This window comes from Chelmon rostratus, chromosome 11 (genome assembly GCF_017976325.1).
Source record: "Chelmon rostratus isolate fCheRos1 chromosome 11, fCheRos1.pri, whole genome shotgun sequence".
NCBI classification, from domain to species: domain Eukaryota; kingdom Metazoa; phylum Chordata; class Actinopteri; order Chaetodontiformes; family Chaetodontidae; genus Chelmon; species Chelmon rostratus.
The window spans coordinates 25,626,952-25,635,551 of NC_055668.1; positions in this window are offsets into that span (position 1 = coordinate 25,626,952).

Sequence of the window (8,600 nt, forward strand, 5' to 3'; positions counted from 1 at the left end):
GTTATGGGCATATTTCACCCATGTCAGGTGATCGCTCCAGGAAGTCTGGTTCTGGGATACCAAGCAGCAAAGACAAGTCTCTGATTCCTGGTTCAGTCTCTCCGTTTGGCCATTAGACTCCAGGTGGTAACCAGATGTCAGACTCACCGTGGCCCCCAGCATATGACAAAACTCTTTCCAGAACAGTGAAACAAACTGTGGCCCTCGGTCTGATACAATGTCTTTAGGCATACCATGAATGCGAAATACCTCTTTAATCATCACTTCAGCTGTTTCTTTGGCTGAAGGCAACTTGGGCAAGGCAATGAAATGTGTTATTTCAGAAAATCTGTCCACTACTGTGACGATAGTGGTGTTACCTAGTGAGGCTGGTAGTCAGTTCACAAAATCTACTGAGAGATGGGTCCACGGCCTCTGGGGAATATCTAATGGCTGTAGCAGACCCATGGGATTCTGTCGTGAAGCCTTATTCCTGCAAGAAGTCTCACATGCACGAAAATATTCAAGAACATCTTTTCTTAAGTTGGGCCACCAGAACCTCTGCCTGAACACAAACTCTGTACGTTTAACCCCTGGATGGCATGCGAGAAATTAAGTGTGTGCTTTTTGAATGACCTGTGACCACAGCCGAGCCGGTATGAATAACTGGTCGCTGGGGCACCCCACAGTGGAATTTTCACCCTTACTGGCCTGTTGCACCTCATTTTTTATCTGCCAAGAAACCCCTCCTACCACACAATTCAGTGGTAGGATTGGTTTGGGCTCCTCCAGTCAGTTCCGGTTTGCATAGACATGACAGCACGTCTGGTTTGATGTTCTGAGAAACGGGTCTGAATGACAGTGTGAACCGGAGCTGACTGAAAAACAGCACCCATCTGGCCTGCCTGGCATTAAGTCTTTTTGCCTTTCTTATATAGTCCAGGTTCTTATGATCTGTCCATACCAAAAAGGGTTGTTCAGCTCCCTCTAACCAATGGCGCCACTCCTCCAGAGCCATTTTTACAGCTAGGAGTTCTCTGTTACCCACATCGTATCTCCTTTTTGCTGGCGACAACTTATGCGATAGATAGGCGCAGGGGTGGATTCTGTTGTCCTGCGGAGATCGTTGGGACAGCACTGCTCCTATCCCCTCATTGGAGGTCTCCACTTCTACCACGAATTGTCTCTGCGGGTCCAGAGCGGTGAGCATGGGTGGGGTTGTGAATGCCATCCTCAGGCGCTGGAGGGCCATGTCTGCCTCTGGGGACCACTGAAACACAGACTTGGAAGAGGTGAGAGCATGGAGGGGAGCTGTTCAGCCAATTTGTCACCGCTCCCACCTTCTCCAGGTCCACCTGGATCTGAATTTAGGATATTATATATCCCAGGAACGAAACCTTTTGTGAGTGAAATTCACATTTCTATGCCTTGACAAACAGGTGGTATTCTAACAGGTGAGTCAGGACTCAACACATGGTGTTGGGAAGAGTTCACATTGGGAGAAAAAAAACTGATTGTTTCTGGCTCTTTGCCAGTCCATGAAATTATCGTCGGCCCCAGAGTCTATCAATGCCTCTAATTCCACCAAACTATTATTTAATCACAGTGTTACCTTGGTTAATGTGTGAGGAGGATTCTGTGCTGCAGTCATTCGGCTCACCAACGCCCTCCACTCGGTTGGTGAGCCTCCTCTTTTTCCTGGCACTCTGCTAGCGTCCCTGCTCCCCGCAGTAGAAGCAAGCCTTTTCCCTTACGCGACGGCACCTCTCCTCAGGGTTCAACTCTACTGATCTGCATGGTCTCCTCAGAACCGGAAGATGGCATGCAGGAGTGTGGAGGTGAGGGGACTGTGGCAGATGACCATGACGCCCGGCGTCCCTTGAGGTCCATCTCCAATTTCCTGCCAGTCTCTCTCTCTCGCGCATAGGAAGTGCAAGACAAAACATAACGCCAGTGAACCAAACACATGCACACAAACAAACTCACACACACGGTGAACAGCACTGTATTTTCCATGCTTCACACCCTAGACCTACTATAAAATCCCTGTCCATGTCAGCTGCCCTCGCACCCAGTTCCTGTTTGTCCCTACATAAACAATGAGTTCAAAAGTTCAAAAGTTAAAATCAAGCAGGGTGGGTGGAGGGGAATTTGGAGAAAGGACTTAAAGTCAAGGCCCCTATGAAAACAAATATTACGTCGCCCGGATTGGCGTTACCGGGGCCCCACCCTGGAGCCAGGCCTGGGGTTGGGGCTCGCAGGCGAGCGCCTGGTGGCCGGGCCTTTGCTCACGGGGCCCGGCCAGGCAAAGCCCGAAGGAGCGACGTGGGCCCGCCCTCCAGTAGGCCCATCACCCGCAGGAGGGATCAGAAGGGGCCGATGCGGTGGGAATTGGGTAGCAGTCGTGGGTGGGGGCCCCGGCGGCCCAATCCCTGGACTCAGAATCTGGCAATGGGGACATGGAATGTCACCTCGCTGGGGGAGAAGGAGCCCGAGCTAGTGCGGGAGGTTGAGCGGTACCGGCTAGAGATAGTCGGGCTCACCTCCACGCACAGCCTGGGTTCTGGAACGCAACTCCTTGAGAGAGGCTGGACTCTCTTCTACTCTCGAGTTGCCTGCGGTGAGAGGCGGCGGGCCGGTGTGGGCTTGCTTATAGCTCCCCACCTTAGCCGCCATGTGTTGGAGTTTTCCCCGGTCAACAAGAGGGTTGCTGCCCTACGACTTCGGGTTGGGGACAGGTGCCTCACTGTTGTTTCGGCCTACGGGCCGAACAACAGTGTAGAGTACCCACCCTTCTTGGAGTCTGTGGGAGGGGTGCTGGAAAGTGCTCCGACTGGGGACTCTGTCATTCTACTGGGGGACTTCAACGCTCACGTGGGCAGCGACAGTGTAACCTGGAGGGGAGTGATTGGGAGGAACGGCCTCCCCGATCTGAACCCGAGCGGTGTTCTGTTATTGGACTTCTGTGCTAGTCACAGTTTGTCCATAACGAACACCATGTTCAAGCATAAGAGTGTCCATCAGTGCACATGGCACCAGGACACTCTAGGCCGAAGGTCAATGATCGACTTTGTGGTCGTGTCATCTGACCTTCGGCCGTATGTCTTGGACACTCGGGTGAAGAGAGGGGCTGAGCTGTCAACTGATCACCACCTGGTGTTGAGCTGGATCCGCTGGCAGAGGAGAAAGCTGGACAGACTTGGCAGGCCCAAACGGGTAGTGAGGGTCTGTTGGGAACGTCTGGCGGAACCCTCTGTCAGAGGAGTTTTCAACTCGCACCTCCGGGAGAGCTTTGACCAAATCCCGAGGGAGGTTGGAGACATTGAGTCCGAATGGACCATGTTCTCCACCTCCATTGTTGACGCAGCTGTTCGGAGCTGTGGCCGTAAGGTCTCTGGTGCCTGCTGTGGCGGCAATCCCCGAACCCGGTGATGGACACCAGAAGTAAGGGATGCCGTCAAGCTGAAGAAGGAGTCCTATCGAGCGTGGTTGGTTTGTGGGACTCCTGAGGCAGCTGACAGGTACCGGCAGGCCAAGCGTGCTGCGGCACGGGCAGTTGTTGAAGCAAAAACTCGGGTATGGGAAAAGTTCGGGGAGGCCATGGAGGAGGATTATCAGTCGGTTGGGGGAAGCAGTACCCTGCCAACACTGTTTACAGTGGAGGTGGGGAGCTGTTGACCTCGACTGGGGATATTGTCGGGCGGTGGAAAGAGTACTTTGAGGATCTCCTCAATCCCATTGCCACGCCTTCCGTAGAGGAAGCAGGGGCTGGGGACCCAGAGGCTGGCTCATCCATCACTCAGGCTGAGGTCACCGAGGTAGTTCGGAAGCTCCTCGGTGGCAAGGCCCCGGGGGTGGATGAGATCCGCCCTGAGTACCTCAAGTCTCTGGATGTTGTCGGGCTGTCTTGGTTGACACGCCTTTGCAACATCGCGTGGCAGTTGGGGACAGTGCCCCTGGACTGGCAGACCGGGGTGGTGGTCCCTCTATTCAAAAAGGGGGACCGGAGGGTGTGCTCCAACTACAGGGGGATCACACTCCTCAGCCTCCCTGGTAAAGTCTATTCCAGGGTACTGGAGAGGAGAATTCGGCAGATAGTCGAACCTCGGATTCAGGAGGAACAATGCGGTTTTCGTCCTGGCCTCCGCAGGGTGCTCGAGGGTTCATGGGAGTTTGCCCAACCAGTCCACATGTGTTTTGTGGACTTGGAGAAGGCATGCGACCGTGTCCCTCGTGGCATTCTGTGGGAGGTGCTTCGGGAGTATGGAGTCCGGGGCCCTTTGCTACGGGCCGTCCGGTCTCTGTATGACCGGAGCAGGAGCTTGGTTCGCATTGCCGGCAGTAAGTCAGACTTGTTCCCAGTGCATGTTGGACTCCGGCAGGGCTGCCCTTTGTCACCGGTTCTGTTCATTATTTTTATGGACAGAATTTCTAGGCGCAGCCAAGGGCCGGAGGGAATCTGGTTTGGGGACCACAGGATCTCATCTCTGCTTTTTGCGGATGATGTTGTCCTGTTGGCTTCTTCGAACCAGGACCTCCAGCATGTGTTGGGGCAGTTTGCAGCCGAGTGTGAAGCGGCTGGGATGAGAATCAGCACGTCCAAGTCCGAGGCCATGGTTCTCGACCGGAAAAGGGTGGCTTGCCCCCTCTGGGTTGGAAGAGAGCTCCTGCCTCAAGTGGAGGAGTTCAAGTATCTTGGGGTCTTGTTCACGAGTGAGGGAAGGATGGAGCGTGAGATTGACAGGTGGATTGGTGCGGCGGCAGCAGTAATGCGGTCGTTGTACCGGTCCGTCGTGGTGAAGAAGGAGCTGAGCCGAAAGGCAAAGCTCTCGATTTACCGGTCAATCTACGTTCCTACCCTCACCTATGGTCATGAACTTTGGGTCATGACCGAAAGAACGAGATCTCGGATACAAGCGGCTGAAATGAGTTTCCTCCGCAGGGTGGCGGGGCGCTCCCTTAGAGATAGGGTGAGGAGCTCTGTCACTCGGGAGGAGCTCAGAGTAGAGCCGCTGCTCCTCCACGTCGAGAGGAGCCAGCTGAGGTGGCTTGGGCATCTTCAACGGATGCCTCCTGGACGCCTTCCTGGGAGGGTGTTCCGGGCATGCCCCACCGGGAAGAGGCCCCGGGGAAGACCCAGGACACGCTGGAGGGACTATGTCACTCGGCTGGCCTGGGAACGCCTCGGGGTCCCCCCGGAAGAGCTGGAGGAAGTGTCTGGGGAGAGGGAAGTCTGGGCCTCCCTGCTTAGACTGCTGCCCCCGCGACCCGGCCCCGGATAAGCGGAAGAGAATGGATGGATGGATGGATGGACTTAAAGTCAAGGCTGTGGCAAAGTCTCTCTGGAGGTCTGGCTGGTGGCCGAAGACGAAGGCGGAACCCCTCTGGAGGATGGCGATGAAGGCGGAGCCCCTTTTGGAGGATGCCGACGAAGTCAGAGCCCCTCTGGAGGTCTGGCAGACGGCTGAAGACGAAGGCGAAAACTCTCTGGAGTCCGGCGGCAAAGGTGGAGCCGGCAGTGAAGGCCTCCAGAAGGGCGAAACCCCTCTGGAGGTCGGCAGTGAATGGCTCAGGAGGCGGCGGCAGCAGCAGCAGCTTGAGGTCAGGAGGTGGCAGCAGCTCGGGCTCAGGAGGCGGCGACGGTGGCAGCAGCTTGAGGTCAGGAGGCGTCAGCAACTCGGGCTCAGAAGGCGGCGACAGCGGCAGCAGCAGCTCAGGCGGCGGCAGCTCTGGCATTGGCGGCGGTGACGGCTCTGGCACTGGCAGCGGTGGCGGCAGCGGCTCTGACTCTGGGACTGGCGGCAGCGGCAGCAGCGGCTCTGGCACTGCAGCGGCGAGGACAGCTTGGGCACTGGAGGCGAGGATAACTTGGGCACTGGAGGCAGCTCGGGCACAGGAGGCTAGCAGGCTGCTGGCTAGCCGACACCTTCGGTCGTCGATGCTCGGGCTCAGGAGGCGACTGCGACGGCGGCCGCAGTGGCAGCTTGGGCTCAGGAGACGACAAGAGGCTAGCAGGCTGATGGCTAACCAATACCTTCGGTCGTCGGATCCTCAGCTTCTTCCTTGCAGGGGCTGGCTTGTGGAGGGTGGCTTGATGGTGAGCTGTGTTCCCCAGAACAGAGGTCCCCATTATCGGGCACCCAGGATGTATTCCTCGTCTGAGCTAAAAATGACATCCTCATAATCGGACATGATGTCGGAGTCTGCTGGGTTCATACTTGGTCGGGTCGTACTTGGATCAGACAACACACAAGAGGTAAGACAGGTAACACAGTCCACACAACAAGAAACACTTACATGAAACACGACACGGACATGTCAAAGCTGTCACAACGACGAACACTCACAATGGGGGCTCAAAACAACGAGGGAAACGCAGACAACACTTAAAGGCGGTGGAACAATAACATAAAACGAGGCATGGACCTGAACAAAGACAAGAACAAGACAAGAAACAAACTTACAGGGACTTTGGCAAACAAAAGACAAAGACAAACCAGGGAGACAATTACCTGAAACACGACACGGACATGAACAAAAAAAACACAACAAAGAACACTCACTATGGGGCTATGGCTATGGCAATGGCTATGGCTAGATACTTAAATAGCTAGGGAAACGCAGACAGCAAGGTGACGCAGACAACGACCCGATACGATATACACAAGGAGGGATCACTAATGACACACAGGTGGAAACAATCAGACAATCACAAGGGCGGGAAAACACAGGAAGTAAAGTAAACCAAGAAACATAACACAACCCTTCAAAATAAAACAGGATGAGACAAAAAACAGACAAAGACAACACACAAGGGGAATCTTAAACAAAAAAAAAAAAAAAACGGCGTGCACAGCACGGGTCATGGCAGTTTTTTGTTGAAGATTCCCCTTGTGTGTTGTCATATTTTGTTTTTGTCACATCCTGTTTTATTTTGAAGGTTCAAGTTATGACTTTTGTCTGCGCTACCCTCCTGTCAGAGATCCCTTTGCCGTACCAGATTCTGTGAGAGCCTTTTTCCTTGTTTCCATCTAAGTGTTTTCTAGTCTTGTCTTTGTCTGTGAATTCTTGCCTTTGCCCCATGCCTCTAGTGAGTGTTTTACCATGTGCTGTCTTTATTCAAGTCCAGGACACGTTTCATGTAAGTGTGTTTCTAGTGTTGTCTTTGTCTTAACCCACGCCCTATTCATTGTGTTTGTTCAGTGTTTCTCTGTGTTGTCATCGTTCCTTGTGTAAGCCCATCTACCTGTGCGATTGTTTTCCTTAGTTCCCTGAGTTTTGGTTTAGCTTCCTTTAGTTAAATAAATTTGATAATTTGACCAGCTCCCCCTCGTGTCTGCATTTGGGTTCAACCCTTAGTCCCCTTGAAACCACAGACCTTACACACAGTGCCCCCACCTCAAGCACAGACATCATTGATTTGCTTTTTTTGTGACTGACTGAAGGACTTCATACAGTACATGATGACACCAGCCTGTCCTCACCTACAAAATAATGGTGCAGGTCGACTGTGTAAACACGTTGTTTCAAAACATATTTATATTCATTGTGTGGCTGCAACCTTTAGTGGCTGTAGGAATCAAAGTAACTCCACATTCAGTCCTGCTTTACTATGCGAATATTTTGATTTGCACCCTCCAAAATGCTTCACTTGTTAGCTCTAGATTACCTGAATAATTTAGTTTGAAATAAATACTTAGGTTATCGTTTTTTCTAACTGTAAAAAGATTGAATTTCACAGTCTGGTTACATGACTTAAAAAGAACAGGCAAATATGATTATTGTTTATTTGAACTTAAAAAAATGTAATTAAAGGTGCATTCGGAAATAATTGTTGGATTTCTGTACATTAAAATATACGATCTCAATCTGCTCAATAATGCAAGTGTCATGAGACAACGTTTGTTGTGATTTGGTGCTATTTAAATAAATTGCATTGTATTATTTGGCTTAAAACTGAGATGATATTGTTTCTCCTGAGCCAGTGTTTAAAAAACAACAAAACATCAGGCAACAAAATTAAATGCTCAAAATGCATGTGTCAATCTGAGGGCTAGATTGCGCATGTGCGTCCTGTGCTCGAGAGCGTGAGAATGCAGGTGCATGAAGAGCTAGTGCGGAAACACAGGTACTTGAAAAGCTATTACAGGATTATGGGAAAGCAGGTGCATGAAGAGAATAAAGTCTACTAGAATCTGATGACTAGGAAAAAGGGTGTAAACCCTGATCTCGTGTCATATCTCTGTTCACCTAATGAGTCATTTTTCCTGTCAGGGTGCTGTTTGGTTTCTCTGTTTTACTTTGCCCTCTGTTGTTTTGCTTTGCACTATGTTTTGCTCTATTGTTAAAAATGATCCAGGGACTGCCTAGACACCAATAGAAACACCATAGAAACACCAACGTGGGATAACTCACACATAGGAGGGTGTCTTCAAAACACCAGACTCTAATAGATACTGAAGCCAGGGGTGCCAAGGGAAAACAACAGCTGCTGAGACACCATTAGAATTGAGACAAAAAAGAGGTGAAAAGGGAGTACTGACAGTGCAGTTTCTGAATAAAAGCTGACTCCTTCTGAAAGTTTAAGATAACAGTGACACAGTTCAGATTTAAGAATTAGG